This window comes from Mauremys reevesii, linkage group 1 (genome assembly GCF_016161935.1).
Source record: "Mauremys reevesii isolate NIE-2019 linkage group 1, ASM1616193v1, whole genome shotgun sequence".
Taxonomy (NCBI): Eukaryota; Metazoa; Chordata; order Testudines; family Geoemydidae; genus Mauremys; species Mauremys reevesii.
This window is the reverse complement of record NC_052623.1, coordinates 183,588,194-183,607,674: the sequence shown is the minus strand read 5'-3', so window position 1 is coordinate 183,607,674 and position 19,481 is coordinate 183,588,194. Positions and strand designations below refer to the sequence as shown.

The window sequence follows — 19,481 nt, the reverse complement described above, 5'->3', positions numbered from 1 at the left end:
ACCATTAGTAGAGATGATCAGAAAAACATTGATAAAACATTTTTTTCCATCTGAATTTGTTGATTTGTCAAAGTTGAAATGTTTCATGGAGACACTTCAATTTCTAGAAAATTCTGCCAGACACCAGGGAGTATTCCAATAGAACTCTGCTGGGCCACTGAATACCTGCCAGCTCTCCAGGTGGGCACAGGAAGCCAAGAGCGTAGAAGAACTGGGTGTCCTGGCTCCCAAGCTCTCACTCTCATTGCTCCTCACTAGTCCAGGCTCCCTTCTAAGGCAAACTGCCCTAAAGCCGGGGTTCCCAGTATAGCTGGGCAGAGAACAGTAATTTCCTTTTGTGAAGAATTTTTAATTTTTTGGGTTTTGTTTCAAAACAGAATGAAACCAAGTTTCAGAAAATCTGGAAATGCTCTGCAAACCAGAAATACTGTTCTCATCCCAGTTCTAACCATTCATTTGATGCTTGTGTAGATCTAGATCAACACATTACTCAGGCCTCAAAACCAAATTAGATTCAGAAATCCTGAGTAGCCCTTCATTCACCTCAACTCCTCAAGATACCTCTAGCTTCTGGCTCCTGCTCCCTAACCCTAGAGAGGCTTTAACACCATTTGCTTAGAAGACCCTTTACAGCGGTCATACCTGAGACACCCCAAAAAACTGGGAGAGCTCCTCTCATTACCTGTGACTATAGATACATGCAGCCCTACAAACCCTGTCTCCCCACTCAACCATATCCATACAAATTGCTAAAACTGTATATCATAATCTTCATTATGTTCCAATGCCCACCGAAGTCAATGGGAGCCGTTATGGGGTTATTTTCAATATCACTGATAGACCATAATTGCTAATTTTGATTAATGAAAAAAAAACTACTACTAAGAAGATTAAAAAGAAAAGATATTGCCTTAGGAACTAAAATACTCTGCTCAAGTTTCAGTCTTTTTACAGGAAACATTATTTTGCTGATATTTATACCAGTGACCTTGCTTCAATCAAAAATATGAATAACAATCTTCAGCAACACCTTCAACATATAATACACTTGTGTATATCTACATACTATCTACATGGCATACACACTTAATATGGATACTTAGGTGCTGTATAAATACACACACGTAGTCATATGTATATTGTAGTTATACTATAGCAGCTTTAGAAAATTCAACTTGCCTATTTGCTAGGAACAAAATATTTTTAAGGGCTTTTTCCCCCATTGGTATTAATCATCTAAAGAGCAGGCAAGTAGATATTTTTGCCAGGGCTGATAAATTTTCATGACAATTTTGCAAGGCTGTATTATATGGTAATATTGAAACAATTTACAGTAAATCAATTTTCTGCTATTCTCATTAGATTACAGCAGGGTGGAACTACATATTTTTATGATATGCATTTATTGAAATATCAGATCTCTAAGTTCTTTTTTACATGCCTCAGACTTTGCTATTGTTGTATATTAATAGTTGTGTGACAAAAAGGGAATTTGCCTTGAATAAAATCCATGTGTTAGAGCTTAGGGGAGCAGAAGCTGATAATGACAAACCACGCAAGGGTAAGAATGAATGACCAATCTATGTTTTTTGGTCTGAGCACTGAAATTGGTTAACTCCTTGGGCATTTCTGCTCTTGTAAATATTAGCAAGGTTTTTATGCTAGTGTTGTTGCTGTGGGTTCATCAAGTATTCATGATGTTCTCTGATGTAGTGTACTGACATTGTGTTCAGGGACTGGGTAAAAATCCTTTTGTGCAGCTAACAACACAGGCGGATGACTTTTGCTCCACATTTAATTTCTGTTCCTACAAGCTTTTCCAAACACAATTGACATTTCTACAGTAGAGACACTTCCTCAAGAAATGCTATTTTAATTAGTTTCACTGTTTGATAAATGATAACATGGTCTGTAGTCACATATGAGAAAGCTTATAGGTTGTACCAAAACTGAAAAAAATGTAGATTTATACAAGGATGTAGAGTATCAAACAATATATCATGAAAATGTATCCTTTGAATGACATTTGGAGTCTGGGACTCAAGCCAGGAAGTAAAAGCATTTAGGTTATATAGTTTCAAGATCAAAAGATCAAATCTTTTTCATAATCTATCACACAAAAGTCATTTGATTTATAGTAAGTTTTCTTTCCTACTTGCAGCCTTCCAGAGGAAGCATGTGAGGTAGGAAGACAATGAAAGTACAGTAAAAGCTGTGTTATCTGGCACTTTACCAACTGGAATCTCTAGAAGCCAGCATTTTGGGAGAGGGTGCAGGTTCTGGGACTTGGGTCACGAGAAGGGTTTCAGGGTGCCAGATCCAGGCAGCACTCACCTTGGACAGCTCCCCACAAGCGGTGACATGTCCTTGCTGCTCCTAGGCAGCAGAATGGCCATGGGGGCTCTGTGCGCTGCCCTCACCCCGCCCCAAGCACTGGCTCTGCAGCTCCCAATAGGAGCTGTGTGGGGCAGAGCCTGCAGGCAGAGTCAGTGCGCAAAGCCGCCTGGCTATGCCTCCGCCTAGGAGCATCAGGCACATTGCCACTTGTGGGGAGCCGCCTGAAGTGAGCGCTGCCCCAGTCCGGCAAAACCTCACCTGTTCCCCAGTCCCCTGCCCCCCGCTCCCTCCCACAACAAAACTTCCTCCCAGAGCCTGTGCCCCGCATCCCCTGGCCCCTCCCTCTTAGTTAACTGGAATTTTTGACTTACCGGCACCACAAATTCCTACAACATGCCAGATAACAAAGCTTTTACTGTATTTTGAAAAATATATAAGATGCACATTGGGGATATCAGGATGTTTTGTATTGTTGACTTTTTTGAATTATTTTATATAGTCTAAATCACTTTGGTTCGACGGTTGTATGGATCAGATGCTCTCTGTAGTATCTTATAAGGATTTTATTAATTACAGTAATATCAGGATAAAGTATCAATGTAAGTATCACTGCACCTGTCCCGCAAAGGTGCATGTGCTAACTGGGGATAGTTGGAGTGTGCAGGGCTTCAACCTCACCCTTCCTCTACCCTCACTGCCCTTGACACACACTCTGAACCAGGGCTGGGAGCAGGATGGAACTGACTCTACACCAGCTCACAGCTGCCCCATATTGATAGAATTGTTAGCTGGCTAGATCCAGCTGCTTTCCAGCACCAGGTACTCACCAGGTACAAAGGGGCTGGGAGACAAGTTAAAATCTGTTCCTAAAACTTCAAACTTGGTGTGTTGTTAGTACTCAGTGAGGAGGAGAAGTTAACTTTCCTAAATTGAGGGAGGGGGGAAGTTGTTTAGTAATTTTAAAGGTAGAAAGGTAAGATTATGAGTTAGTATCTTCTCAATGTGTAGTTGTTCTGAGCTTGTTTAGCATTGTAATGGCCCATGAGCCATAGTCTCTTGATGGCCAATGTGATTTTAGTAATCAAACAGGACTGCAAATGAATCAGGGAAAAAAAATCAACTTGAAGCTGGGAATTGGTTAGGGAGAAAGAGCTGTAAATCGTTACCGAATCATAACAGTAGCATTTTACATTCACTATGCATACATATAAATGATTACACAAGGTGCAAGGGGAATCTCACTGCCGTGTACAAAAATGTACCCTTGTGCAAAGTGGGAATAATATGGCAATATTCTTGTTAGGCAGTATTTTACATCTACTTGACACAGGTGTAAATTTTGACACACAGCACTTGACAGTGGAGAATCAGACCCAATGTGTTTAACTTTAAAACAAAATGAACAAGCAAGGATGTAGGTAGCAGGGCCATATGTCCATCATTCCCCAAATCACTCCTCTTATAAAGGACAGCCTTTTCCCCACCCTTTTTCTGTGTGGTTTGAGATTCTCCCTACCCAAATGGGTGTACACTGTGTCTTCCATGTTTGATGTGCTAGGCACTTTCCAACGAGCAATAATAGTGACCTGTACTTTTCCACTTTTCTCTCTTTCTATAAGTAATTTTAAAAAAAGAAATACATAGAAGAGATTGATTTGAAACTTGAGTTCACATTGCAGGAGTGGTGATGATCATTGGCTTTTCAAGCTTTATCCCTCAAAATTGTATCTGGAATACAATAGCACAATATCGTCTTAGTCTGGATTGTGGATACAACCATGTTTTAATTTCTCATATATTGTTGTTCTGTTTCTCACTGAACTCTCCTCCTGCCTCTTTCTTGTTTTAGAGGTCTACACTAGAACAGAGCTCAAAGATAAGAAATACAAACATCAAAGTGTCTTTGCCCATAGCCCGGTGACAAATCAACCATTCTGTCATCTTGAGCTAAAATTAAAATGATGCCTCCAGCCCATCCCCACAGGGCATGAAGTACAAATGTTGCCCCCACCGAACATAGGCTGTCAAGGGTACTGGTGTTCAACATGGCAAATAGACAAAACATACAGTGTATCTGAGAATTATTCAGACACGTTGTCTAAGTCAGGGATCAGCAACCTTGGGCATGTGGCCCATCAGGGAAAGACGCTGGCGGGCTGAGACGGTTTACCTGCAGCATCTGCAGGTTCAACCGATCGCAGCTCCCACTGGCCGTGGTTTGCTGTTCCAGGCCAATAGGCACTGCAGGAAGCGGCAGCCAGCACATCTCTTGGCCCGCACTGTTTCCTGCAGCCCCCATTGGCCTGGAACGGCGAACCGTGGCCAGTGGGAGCTGCGATTGGCCGAACCTGCAGACTCTGCAGGTAAACAAGCTGTCCCAGCCCGCCAACGGCTTTCCCTGATGGGACGCATGCCAAAGATTGCCAGTCCCTGGTCTAAGTTTGTTTTCTCACCCTCTTTTGATCACTGTCTGTAAGTAAAGCCCTGTCCAGATGCAAATTTGTATCCCCATCCGATCCGCAAACATGGTCCACTGATATCCGCAGATTTGCAGGGCTCTAGATATAAAATTTGGATATGCCGATATCCACAGATATAAAGCAGATATCTGCAGATTTGCAGGGCTCTAGCTGTAACCCCTTTATTTGGTGTTGCTCTTATCCTTGGCTTATTTGGACCGCAGGTAAATACAACCCTGCAATACCCACTTTATGGGTCTCATTGTTTCTAACTCTGTGATTGTGTCACACACCTTTCAATATTTCATTTATTCTTTAAGCCCCAGTTTCAGGAGTCATGAGAATCTGTTACTATATCAATTTTCATTTAAATAAAAAAATAACATTTCTAGCCCTTATGAGTGCATTAACAAAAAAAGCTTAAAAACAGGACCAAGTAAATTCTACAAATTTGAAAACCAGAAGGTTAGTAAAAAATAAACCAAAAGCATTATTTAAAACAAACAAACAAAAACAAAAAACCTCATGATTTCTAAATCAATTGCATGATTGGAGGGTGAGGCTGAGACATGATTTTTAAACACTTGGGGTTGACAGAACTAGCATCTACTTATTGTCACATGAGCTGCAAGACCTACCAAAACCAATGGAGACATATTGTGGCTATCATCATCATCATCATCAGCTGCTGCTGAAACTATTCTCAGTGGCCCTGGAGTGAAAGGATTTTTCATGAAAATAATATAGTATTGGTTACATATAGCTTTAGGGAATCTGAAAGTGAAAGGAAATTAAAAACAGTGTCTGAAAGAGACAGAGCAGGATTAAAATTGCTCTGATTTTCGTCTCCACCCTCCAATCTTCCTTTCCTCTCTACACAATAAACACAGATGATCCCACAACAAACTAGTATCTGGTGAATAAACATCATTTACAAAATATGAATCCCCACTTGTACAGCTATAATAGAGGCCAGTTGATTTACTTAGGGTAGGATGGGAGGAGGAGAGGATAGTTTAAGGAAAAAGTCCACAAACATCACATCTTTCTTCTTTCCATCTTGTTTTTTCATGTTACAGTTTAAACTCTTTTGTTATATAAAACTGGTGTTCTCAGCCGAAGAGACACTGAAATCACACAAGTCATTTCAGATCTCATTTAGGTTTCAAACAAGCACTATGAGGGGCAAAATTTACCCATGTGGATAAGATATATATTCTGCACTCCTTCACCCTGCTAGTCTCCCATTGGCATCAATGGAAGATCTACATTCAGCACAAATTCATATAATATGCAATAATAATCCACATTGTAGATAAAAATAACCACAACTTGAAACAGAGGATAATTCTGCTCTGTGTTCGTGTAAGTGATCTGAACATCACATAGGCTGCCAAAGCCTATAAAAACTGTAGCCATGGGACTCAAAGCAGATATTCTGTTTGCTATTTAAGGATTTGTCTACACAACAGCCAGGAGGGTGGTTCTGTGTGGATACAAATACACCAGTAGTTCTCAAACTTTTGTACTGGTGACCCCTTTCACACAACAAGCCTCTGGGTGCAACCCCTCCTTTATAAATTAAAAACACTTTTCAAATTTTTAACACTACAGTAACTCCTCACTTAACATTGTAGTTATGTTCCTGAAAAATGCGACTTTAAGTGAAACAATGTTAAGCGAATCCAATTTCCCCATAAGAATGAATGTAAATGGGGGGGTTAGGTTCCAGGGAATTATTTTTTTTGCCATATAGTACAGAACTATAGTTGGGAGGTGCCCCCGCCTTAGCCCACACAGGCACAGCCCACTGGCACTGCAGACAATGAGGCAGGCAAGGAGGCTGAAGGTGCTGTAGGCTAGGAGAAGCACATTGCGCAGCAGCAGTGGCAGCTTCCCCTACTCTGCAAGCAGCAGGGGTGTGGGGCTCAACCCTCGGTCCGCCCACTACCCCACTTCCCCCAGGCCCTCATCCTTAACCCGCTTCTTCTCCCCCCCCACACTTTACTCCACATAGCTGTGTCCTCGCTCCTCCCCCCATCGCTCCTGCCTGTGGCAATCAGCTGGCTTCTGACATTCAGGGGGCAGGAGGGGGAGGGAGAGGAACAAGGACTTGGCGCACAGGCTCCCCCTGCCCATGGCAACCAGATGGCTTGCTGTGTTCGGGAGGCAGGAGAGGAAGGGGGAGCCTGTGCGCTGCGGGGGGGCTGCCAGCTGTGCACAAAGCAGGCAGCCAAACGACGTTATAGCAAAACTTCGCACAATTTTAAATGGAGCATGTTCTGTAATTGAGCAGGGAGGTAAGATTGAAACAAAGACGTTACGTGGGGAGTTACTGTATTATAAATGCTGGAGGCGAAGCGGGGTTGAAGGGGAGGCTGACAGCCCACGTAATAACCCCCAGTTTGAGAATCCCTGACATACACATTCTAACTCTGCTGGAGCTATCCCATTCAAAACAGCAGTGTGACAGGAGCATTTTGGGTTAGTTGCCAGAGCATAATCCCATCTGACTCATTGGGCAAATACTTGGACAGGAAGCCCAAGCTGCTGTAGCCACAAGGCTATTTTTAAAACATGCTAGCTCAAGCAGAGCTAGTGGATATCGGTCTGTCCAAGTGAGGAATTACACCTCCCAGCTGCTGTGCAGACATATCCTAAATGTAGAGAACTCTTCCAGCTACACAGACAGCTGCCATTTTATGTTGCTATTTAGCTGCAGAATGTTGGAGTAACTGTGTGTTCTCTCTCATGGAAACTCAGATTTGTTCTCTCTTTGCTAGATATTTTCGTTAATATGAAATAAGAGTGCTCTAGTGTAAAAATACAAAAACACCTCACCCCAAACTAGTAGGAATTTCAAATTTGGCATTAAAAACAAAAAAAAAACCACCATCACTCACGCTCCTCCCCATTCCCCTAAAATCAGTTCACTGTCAAAATGCTAATTCTGTGATGGTTATGGTTAGCTGGTAAATTATTTTCAAACATATCAGCATCCAGAAGATATACTGAACCTCTGAATTATTGTTTTATTTTGGGTCATCCAAAATATTAACGATATTAAAAGTTCACTATCCCCATGTTCCTCCTTGTAGTGTTGTGTGTGTTTTTTTTTAATTTATTGATGCTTGTACATAAGGCTACAATGATTTCACAGAAAGTTATTAATAAATGGCATAGTAGAGATCCGGGAAATCAAGGATGTGTCATAGAAAAAGGGCATGGGGGCACCTTGGGGGCAAGAGGGGGGGCTTGGAGGATCATGCTACCATGCTAAAAATCCCTGTGTAGATGTTGCAACTCAGGCTAGAACTCGGGGGCTGAAATCCAGGGAGCAGGGGGTGAGCTTCAGAGCACAAGTTCCAGCCCAACCCACAGCTTAAAAGCACTGTCCATACACATATTTTTTTAACATGTCAACATAAGCCCAGGAGCCTGTCGACCCACACTTGAAGGCTCACTGCCCGCGGCTGCTGCAGGCTGCAACATACCTTTAGAGGCTCAGCACAGAATCTCACCCTAGCAGTGTAGACATTTGTTTATACAGGGCTAGGATCAGGCACTTAGGCCACAGTTTTCAGAATTAGGCGGCTACAGGTAGGCCTCTAAATTCTGATTTAGGCACCTAATTCAGTAGCCCAATTTCCAAAACATTGAGCATCCACCCATTCCCATTTTAAGTCAATATCATCATACCCCCAGTGACTTCAATGGGTGCTGATGTTGGGGTTAATTTTGAGGTCAGTGCATGTATAAATTGGATATCCAAGATTTTACTTGTTTGAGAGTATGCAAGCAGAGATTCTAAAATATAGGGTAATCAAATGTGATCACAGAAGTCACTTCTTTCCTGCTCACACAAAGATCAAGTCATAATCAGCAACTGAAATTTTTCAGGTATTTGTAGTATGTGAAGTATATTAGAAATACACTCTCCACTGCTTTATGCACTGGCACAAGAACCAACAGTGCAAAGAAGAAAGTAACAACAATGTCCTTCCTTCCTTCCTCATTTCTTTTTACAGTTTTACTTTAAACGGACAATTAAAAAAAAACCTACTTCAAAATGAAGAAAAGAGCAAAATTGTTTATAATGCACTAAAGCATTGGCCTTCCAGGGGTCTTAATTAAAAGCCTAAATATATACACAAGGTCAGAATAATGTGGTACTGAGAGCTTTATTTTTCCTGTAGAAAGAATTGGATGTTGAAGTTCAAGGTCCAAATATTTTAATCTGCAGAACCTTTGGTAAGGAACAGGAACAGCCTGTTCTCTCATACATTTTCTATGACCATGAATATACTAGTACATTTCAATAAACTACTGTTTACAAGCAAGCAATAAAATACTCAGAAAACAATGCTAATAACTGTCAAAATATCAGGTTCTGTATTAAATCTCCTGTTATTATACCTTACTGTGGAAACACAACAGTTTAAGTGCTGTGTATTAAACACTTTGCAGTGGGCTATAAATTTCAGATGCATGTATGTTATATAGTACTGTGCAAATCATAGTTTGGAAGTCAGTTGCATTTGTGAAATGTGTGTTGTAACAGAACAAAAGCAATTCAAGCGTGGTTTCCATTTTTTTTCAGGGCTCAAGGATTATTCAAGTTGAAGGAACAGAAGCTTCTAAAGGAATTTGAATTATAGTATCATCAGGAAGCGTTAAACAGCAAAGCAATCTATAAAACTCCTGCTTTCTAAGCAATATGGATGATTTCATCTTAATTTGTTTAGTTTTTTGTTTATTGAAGGCCTTTAAAACATTTCAGCATAAACTAGAATGGCACAGGTGCAGTGCATAAACCCACCTGAAGAATAAATGGTTTTCAGTCACATCTCAATCTTAATTAATTCTATTCAGTATTACATTAGCAGCAAAATAGCCTGTTTCCCTTTGCCCCAAAGCACACCTCACAGGGTTGTCTAGGAAGCAAAAATCCAGTAGTAACCAGGAAAGAGTATAGAAGCGGGGAGCCATGTACTTCATTGCATGTTCTGTCCTCTGGAAGTCCCTCTGCAGGCAAATCACAGGTGGAGATCTCGACAAGTTAGAAAGAAGTGGATCCCATGAATGGCTGGTTTCCTCAGTATGCACCCTGCAGAACTTGTAGATTTTCTAATGGAAATCTGTTCGGTAGTTATTGCTGATACAAGCAGCACACCATGCAGTGGAGGAAAAGGATGCAGGCAGGTCAGACAGTTGAGTCATGCTGCCTGTTGAGGGGCAGGGAAGAGTGGACAGGAGCCAGCTCCCTATGTGAATGTTTCTGCATGTGCAGAGATGGAGCCTGTTTTCTCTGCAGAATCTAAGGTCTCCCTTCAGTTTTTTCAACAAAGCCAAACACCATTCTACCTATGTGGAAACAGCAGAAGTGCTAAAAGACTTTTTTGTTCCAGTTTTCACCAAAAAGTTAGTAGCAGTTGGACATCTAACATGATGAATACCAGTGAAAATGTGGTAAGATCTGAGGCTAAAATAGGGAAATAAGTTAAAAATGACTTAGACAATTTACATGTCTTCAAGTCACCAAGGCCTGATGAAATACATCCTAGAATACTCAAGGAGCTGACTGAGGAGATACCTGAGCCACTAGTGATTATCTTCAAAAAGTCATGGAAAACAGCAGAAATTCCAGAGGACTGGAAAAGGGCAAATATAGTGTCAAATATTAAAAGGGAAATAAAGACAACCTGGGGAGTTACATCTTAACTTCAGTACCCAGGGAAGTTAATGAAGGAAATAATTAAGCAATCAATTTGCAAACACCCAGATAAGTAACAGTCAGCATGAAATTGTCAAGAACAAATCATGTCAAACCAACTTAATAGCTTTCTTTGACAGGGTAACAAGCCTTGTGGTTTGTGCGGGGAAACGGTAGATGTGGTATGTCTTGACATTAGTAAGGCTTTTGATACGGTCTCGCCTGACCTTCTCATAAACAAACTAGGGAAATACAACCTAGATGGAGCTACTATAAAGTGGGTGTATAACTGGTTGGAACATCATTCCCAGAGAGTAGTCATCAGTGGTTCACAGTCAAGCTGGAAAGGCATATTGAGTAGGGTTTCACAGGGATCGGTCCTAGATCCGGTTCTGTTCAATATCTTCATCAATGATTCAGATAATGCCATAGAGTACACTTAACAAGTTTGCAGATGACACCAAACTGTACAAGGCTGCAACTACTTTTGAAGATAGGATTAAAATTCAAAACGATCTGGGCAAACTAGAGAAATGGTCTAAAGTAAATAGGATGAAATTCAGTAAGGACAAATGCCAAGTAATCCACTTAGGAAGGAACAATTAATTGCACACATACAAAATGGGAAATGGCTGTCTTGAAGGAGTACTGCAGAAAGGTATTGGGGCCTATAGTGCATCACAAGTTAAATATGAGTCAACAGTGTAATACTGTTATAAAAAAAGCAAAAATCATTCCAGGATGTATTAGCAGATGTGTTGTAAGCAAGACATGAGAAGTAATCCTTCCACTCTACTCCAGATGGATACAGTCACAACTGGAATACAATGTCCAGTTCTGGGTGCCACATTTCAGGAAAGATCTGGACAAATTGGAGAAAATCCGGAGAACAAAAATGATTAAATAGCTGGAAAATGATCTTGTAGGGAATATTAAACAAACTCAATTTTGTCAGTCTGGAGAAAAGAAGACTAGGGGAGGACATGATAACAGATTTCAAGTGCCTAAAAGGTTGTTACAAGGAGAAGGGAGAAAAATTGTTTTTGTTAAGCTCTGAGGTCAGGATAAGAAGCAATGGGATTAAATTGTAGCAAGGAAGGTTTAGGTTGGATATTAGGAAAAAATTCCTAACTGTCAGGGTGGTTAAACGCTGGGATAAATTGTGCACGGCAGTTGTGGAATCTCCATCATTGCAGATTTTTAAGAGCAGGTTAGACAAACACCTGTCATGGATGGTCTAGATAATACTTAGTCCTGCCTTGAATGCAGGGCACTGGACTAGATGACCTTCAAGTCCTATGATTCTAGGGGGGAAAACAACATATGGAGAACCTCTTGCTATTTTCCTCTCCCTTTTCCTCTCTGCGTTTTTTTCAATGACATTGACCAATCTGACCTTAGTTTCCTCCTATTTCTGTTGTTGAAAAAAATGTTACTGTGTAAGAAAACATCATGAAATGTTTTCTCCAGGGATGTGAGATGTAAATTATATCAGTGAGTTCAAGAAAAAGTACCTTTGAATATATTACTGTTAATAACTTCAACACTTCTTCCTGCATGTTCCTGACTCCTTACCATTATTAATGTACATTTTGAATAACTAATAAAACATTGTGTCAAAATGTTCCTCAGTTCTTTATTTAAAGGACAATGTTCACTGTTTTTACACAGCAAACCTTTTTTCATCATTAGATTACTATTCAAAACATACAATCTTATTGTTACAGGAGTATAAATATCTTTATACAAAAGTACCTATCTTGTATCTTTATGATGGGCAAAGCTCCCTAGTGTCATCTGATGCAGGAGTTAAATAATCTGGCCAGATGTTTCAAAAGTGTATGTCTAAATATGGATTTAGGAGGCAAACTTTAGGCACGCATTTTTGAAAATTTTAGCCTTTCTTCACAGGACAGAGGAATACAATCATCATTAAACCTTGGGAGCTTCAAGTTGGATAAAACAAATGTTTCAGTGCTTTGTTTTGAATCCAATAGTAAATTCATTAGATGGACCCAGAGCTGCTCTGTAATAACTTATGAATACACTATGTTAGTTTGATTGTTGTAAGGAAGTTTTCTGTCTGAATACATGGGGTTAATTCCAGAAGATATTGACTGCACATAGGCAGGAAACAGCATGATAGCTGCCTATCATTAAGAGGGAATGCAAGAACCATTTGCTTTGATATTCCACCTATAACCCCCTACGGAGCTCACCAATCCAGTTTGTCAAACATTGGGGGGGGGAGCCCAGGAAACTGAGATAAATTTGTTAGTCTCTAATGTGCCACAAGTACTCCTGTACTTTCTGCGGATACAGACTAACATGACTGCTACTCTGAAACTTGAGAAGACAAAGGACTTCTGGCCAGTTAAAAGGCATCTCTCTTTTTAGCAGAGGAAGCAGGTGAGGCCCAGAAACTGTGCTCACACACAGAGACCCTGGCTGGAGGGTCTGAGGAACACAAGGTTTCCCTAGTCTCCTGTTACAGGCAGGGTAGAGCTTAGGTAAGAGACATTCATGTAGACCTTTTGGTTGTGTTAAAATCATTTTCTCTTATGCTTTATGCTTTGTTTAATCTTAACAGTAAGAACAATAATTTGGTTTGATCTGGTCACTGTATTTACTGTTGGTCTCCTGAAGGGAAGAACAGCAGGTGCCAAATCTAGTCAGGCGTGTTGGGTAGCCATGGTGGATCCAGTGGGTACTTTTGTCCATGACTCATTCTAAGAAAAGGAAAGAGTAGAATTCCACCCTGAGAGGGGCAAGGGTACAGGGCCTGACAACCGAGAGCGTGCACTCAGAGAGACCCTCTGTAGCCCTATAACCATGGGAATAGTAAATATTTTGTGAGTTTACATACAATTTCTTTCATAAAAAGGGTGTGAATAGACAGACAGATTCCAGTCCCTAAAGTTAGTTCAATCTTCTTTAGTGAAAAGTATTTTCTTTTCTGCCTTCCAGAAGATAAGATATAATTCTAGAATGCAAAGATACTTGATCATAAACTACAACCCCACTTCCTCAGGATTAAATTCTCCACTGTTGTCCCTCATATTTGACAGTACCTTTGTCATCTAAGGAAGACATGTTCACAGGCAAGGCAATTTTAGCCATAGAGGCTTAATTCTAAGACTCTTTATGAGCTTGTCAATGGTACTTTCAATCTGACCCTGAAAACTAGACAGAAAATCCAGCATCTGTCTTTCTCACACACGAACAAAATGCTGTACTCTTGGTAGCATGTTTTCCTACTAGCACACATACATAACAGCATTCTCAAGAAGTTAGAATGATACATTCGTATATGAATCAGATCCCAGATCTCATGTAAACTTCACCATTTTAGGCAATTGTAGCAAATATGACAAGTACTCGAGAAGTCCAGTTCCACTTGCATCCACTGTTTCACCCATTCTTTTAATCTGATTTGTATGGTTTTCTTTCCGGTCAGATATTATGGATTCATATAGGATTCCTGCAAGTTTTGTAGGTATTAGTATGGCTGCAAACCTTGTATTCTGTACTTAACATGGTTGTCACTAACATAATCTCTCAAGAAAATAAGGAAAATGAAATTAAGTGAAGGGGTGAAGCAACAAATTGGAATAAAAAACAGGATCCCTGGGTGCACGTTTCACATTTTTACCATTAACTACTGTGAAAAAGCCACATATACCTTTCTCCTCACCTCCACAGTGATGATCTCTCATATGTTAGCAGGCACCTTTTTATTTTATTTTTCAGTTTTCAGAATGTAGAGGGATAAACAGTGGTGTCCCTCAGGGGTCTGTACAGGGACATGTGCTGTTAAACATATTCAGAAATAATCTGGAAAAGGGGTAAACGATGAGGTGGCAAAATTTGCAGATGATACAAAACTAATCAAGATAGTTAAATCCAAAGCACACTGCAAAGAGTTACTAAGGGACCTCACAAATTAAGACTGGGCAAAAAAATGGCAGATGAAATTCAGTGTTGATAAATGTGAAGTAATGCACATTGGAAAACATAATCCCAACTATACATGTAAAATGATGGGGTCTAAATTAGCCGTTGCCACTCAAGAAAGATCTTGGAGTCATTGTGGACAGTTCTCTGAAAACATCCACTCAATGTGCAGTGGCAGTCAAAAAAAGTGAATAGAATGTTGGAAATTATTAGGAAAGAGATAGATAATATGACAGAAAATATCATATTGCCTCTATATAAATCCATGGTACACCAATATCTTGAATACTGCATGCATATCTGGCCACCCCATCTCAAAATATATATATATAGGAACAGGAAAAGGTAGAGAAAAGGGCAACAAAAATGGTTAAGGGTATGGTACAGCTTCCATATGAGGAGAGAGTAATAAGACTGGGATTTTTCAGCTTGGAAAAGAGACGACTAAGGGGGGAGAAAGTAAATAAGGAAGTGTTATATACTCCTTCTCACAACACAAGAACTAGGGGTCATGAAATGAAATGAATAGGCAATAGGTTTAAAACAAACAAAAGGAAGTATTTCTTAACACCATGCACATTCAACCTGTGGACCTCTGCCAGAGGATGTTGTGAAGGCCAAGACTATAACAGGGTTCTAAAAAGAACTAGATAAATTCATGGAGGATAGGTCCATCAATGGCTATTAGCCCGGATGGGCAGGAATGGTGTCCCTAGCCTCTGTTTGCCAGAAGCTGGGAATGGACGACTGGGGATGGATGACTTAATGATTACCGGTTCTGTTCCCACTAAAGCACCTGGCATTGGCCACTGTCGGGATGGGATAGATGCCCATCCAGAGATTTTGCGTTTAAAGGGGTAGGCCAAACTGCAAAAAATCTCCTAACAATCAGAATGCAAGAGAGACAAATTGTCAGAAATGCTTTCTGTCTCTCCCATCATCCCAAGGCAAATCTCATTTCCAGAGATATCCACACTCAAGAGAGAATTGCAAAATGTCTCATTTTAGGCCTGATTCGAAACCCATTGAAATCAGTGGAAAGGTTCCCATTGACTTCAGTGGGCTTTGAATCAGGGTTCTCCTGAGCAGTTTGCTCCCTCTAAGACCAGGGCTGGATTAACTCTCCTGTGGTTTTGGGGCTATTATATTTTGTGAGGACCCTGTATACAAGTCTTTTTCCTGGGAGGGAGTTTGGTGTAGGAGGGGGCTGTGGCAGGGGATTGGGGTGCAGGAGGGGTGCAGGGTCTGGGAGGGAGTTTGGGTGCAGGAGGGGGATTCTGATCTGGGGCAGGGGATTGGGGTGGGGTGGGGTGGGGGGCAGGTACAGGTTCTGGCTGGGAGGCGCTTAACACAGGTGGCTCCTGGCTGACGGCGCAGCAGGGCTCAGGCTGCCTGCCTGCCATAGCGCCATGCTGCTTCCAGAAGTGGCTGGCTGCTAGCACGTCTCTGAGGCCCCTGGGGGTAGGGGGATACCATGTCTCTGTGCCGCCCCCCGTAGCTCCCATCTGGGGGCACGGGCAGTGGGCGGAGACACCTCCACCCACCCTGCACCAGTGGTCACAGAGACGTGCTAGCAGCCAGCCGCTTCCGGAAGCGGCGTGGGGCCATGGCATGGAGGCAGCCTGCTTGAGCTCCCCGTTGCGCCGCAGGACTTCAGCCCCTAAAGCCCCCCACCTTAATCTGGCCCTGCCCAAAACCAAATACATTTTGGTTTGCCTCCACCTTTTTAAAAGGCAGGGAACAATAGGAGCAGACACCTATAGTAAATACTCTGCTCAGAGACAACTAACCCTCCTCCTTACCAATCAACCATTACAGAAATTAACAGTCTGACAAATTGTTTAGCTTATAATTAGAAATATGGCTTTGTATCATTATTGCACTCGCTTCTTCAGAATTTTCTGCACTGCAATATACCTGCAGAAGCATGTGCTGAATAGCATCATGATACAATAGGAACATATTGCAAAAGCATAGGAACTTCTATATTATGTGACTTAAAGTTAGCCCCCACTCTTATAACTTTTCTGAGTCAGCTGGACACTTATATGTAGATGCTGGCTCTTTGTTTTCTCAATTTTTTACTTCCAAACAAATTTCACTATTAAGAGGTTAACAAGAGGCTTAACTTTCTATAATATGCAAAGATATAAAGCAAAATCTTCCAAGTATGAATTACACTCCGACTTACCAGCTTCCCACTCTTAGTTCCAAATATGCTTTGTTTAGACAGTGTCTATGCACAGTTTTGGTACTGATTTAACTGTCACAGTTAAGGGTGTGATTTTATACTAATATAGTTATACCGGTACAACTCTTAGGATACGTCTACACTACCTGCCGGATCTGCAGGTAGTGATCGATCTATCGGGGATCAATTTATTGCATGTAGTGTAGACGCGATAAATCAATCCCCGATCGCTCTCCCGTTGATTGCTGAACTCCACCAGTGTGAGAGGCGGAAACAAAGTCGACAGGGGAGCCACGGCCATCGATCCAGCGCCGTGAGGACGCAAAGTAAGTAATTTTAATTCGATCTAAGATACATCAACTTCAGCTACGCTATTCTCATAGCTGAAGTTGCATATCTTAGATCGATCCCCGCCCCGACCAGTGTAGACCAGGCCCTAGTGTGGATACAGTTATACTGGTATAAAGCGTCTTTATACCAGTATAGCTTATTCTTCTGTTTATGGGGATAAGCTATACTAGTATAAGCACTTTCTTTCTGGTAGAATTGTGTCCACACTAGGGGTTATACTTTTTAACCCCTATGGGCCAATATAGTTAAAAGGGTATGAAAACTGTCTGTTGACAGGCTCTTATGCAAGACAAGATTCTAGCTGTCCCTGTTGCAGATGTACAGAGGGAAAAGGGGAGTAAGGAGTCTCCTCTCCTTCACATGCTCTGCAAAATGCCTAGACAAAACTGCAGTCCTTGCATTCAAAGGAGTGCAGCAAATGAGACCTAATTACTCCCACTGTGGGGGAGGGGGGAAGAGGGATGGACACAGCACAGCCAAAGTCGTCAAGAAGGTTTATGTTCAGGTAGAGTTCTGGTTCACCCTCGCCTCTACACCAGCTAGGACAGTTGGGCAGGGATGCAGAACAGTTAGGCTGCACCCTTCAAAGAGGCATAGTGTTTCTGTCTACCCCCCATGCCCAGGAAAGGTCCAGGAGGCACTCTGAGCTACATTCAACAGCACGTTACAACTCCTTTTGAATATGGGCTACCCAAGCATTTGAGAGTAGAGCTGGGTATTTTTTCAGTTTGTTGACAGTTCTGTTCTATATATCAATTTGGCTCAAACTAAACATTAAGAAAAGTTTAAGCAAATTGAAAAAAAAATCTATTTGAGCTTGAACAAAACTTGTCATTTGACCTGAAATGTTTTCTTTCGGGCATTTTTAAAGGGCTAAGTAGGGAGAATAAGGAGGAGTACTATTATGAGTAACTGAATTGCCGTATTAATGACAATGAATAGTCATTAGGCCAGGGACAGAGTGAACACGACTTTATAGCCTAGTGGCAAAAGTATTTACCTTGAATGTGGAAGACCCAAATCAAGTCCCTTCTCCAATGACTAATTATTTCTACAAAGTGGAACAGCTTCAACAAAAGAGATTGAGAGATCCATGCCTTAGACTACCCCATAGTCCAGTGATTTGGGCATGCTCATCAGAGATAGGAAAACCTAGTTCAAATCCCTTCTCCATATCAGAAAGAGTGGGAAATTGACTCCTCACCCATTTTGTCAATGACATCTCCTCCAAAATTCACTGAATTTATTTGGTAAATTTGTATCAAATTCACAAATAGTTTAAGGTCAACCAAACTGTATTTTATTTGACTAAACTATTTGTCCACAAATTTTCACCTAGCTTTCTCCACAAGCATACACACTTCTCAACCCTCACACCTGCCACTGTATGATACAAGCAATCAAAGTATGTGACAAATGGCTGAAACAGGGAACACCAGGGTTTTGTTGTGTACCCCATAATTGACAGCTTATAATGTTGTTTAACTACAACACTGTTTTTAGGGACGTTTCCACACATAGTGAATCAAATAAACCAGTTTTGTGAAAATAAAAATGGAAAAAACAAATTCTACCCCATGCAACCATAAAGACCCCTATCTCCCGCAATCAGTATGGCTCAGTGCCGCCACGTGGTTACTCCTTTGCTTGTTGCTCTTCCCCTTTGCTCTACTCAACTGCTTGGCTGCCACCTTCTCCTTCAACCCCTCCTCTTTGCTTTACTCCTCCCAGAAGCTGTCCTCTCCTCTGCCCTCCCCCCACCCCGTTATGCTGGCATCTCACAGCCTTTTATAAGCAGTAGGAAACTTGGAAAAACCTACCTTGGGGTCAGCAGGAACAACTGGGGGCAAGAGAAGCAGGAGAAGGTAACAGCTCCTCTCCTCTTCTGAGCTTTGGACAGATGGAGACAAATGGTAGTAGCAATAGTGCCATGTGGCTGGAAGTAGCCTTCAACATGGAGATGAAGAGGGTGGTTGGACCAAAAATGAGGCAGTAGCCCCCTTCTCAGGTGGAGGAGAAGCTTCCCTCCATTGGAAAAGGTGTCAGATAGAGATGGATGCCCCTCATGTGGCTATGTTGAAGCCTCACCAACAAAACATGGTAATAGCCAAGAGATCCCCTCTGCCTGGTTTGCTTCCAATGCATGAGTGTGGCTTGTGAGTGATAACATCATTCTCTCTTATTCACTGTCACCTGACCCACTGTTGATTGCAGCCACCCCAAGGCTGCAGTAAATGCAGAGCCTAGCCATGTAGGAATGCAGCAGACAGAGCCAGAATCCATTCTAGTGCCTGCAGTACCATGAACTATAGTAGTTGAGAGATACATGAGCATGACCCTGCATTCAATTATTGTCTGTTGAGCAAGCTAGCAACTCAGGGTCTGATGATGGCCTCACAGAAGTCAGTGGGAGTTTTTCCCTTGACTATAAAGGAAGCCCCTAGGTTACAAAAAACACAGAGTGATTCCACAGTTA

At 41.6% G+C, this 19,481-nt stretch overlaps 1 long non-coding RNA gene across 1 annotated transcript in view; it reads right to left on the bottom strand.

Moving 5' to 3' along the window:
• The window catches only part of LOC120395202, a 58,467-nt gene extending 39,329 nt beyond the window's left edge, over positions 1 to 19,138 (bottom strand). Inside the window, exon 1 of the long non-coding RNA XR_005592517.1 lies at positions 18,826 to 19,138. This is a non-coding gene — a long non-coding RNA (uncharacterized LOC120395202). The remainder of the gene's footprint in view (positions 1 to 18,825) is intronic.
• Positions 19,139 to 19,481: the final 343 nt, after the last annotated feature.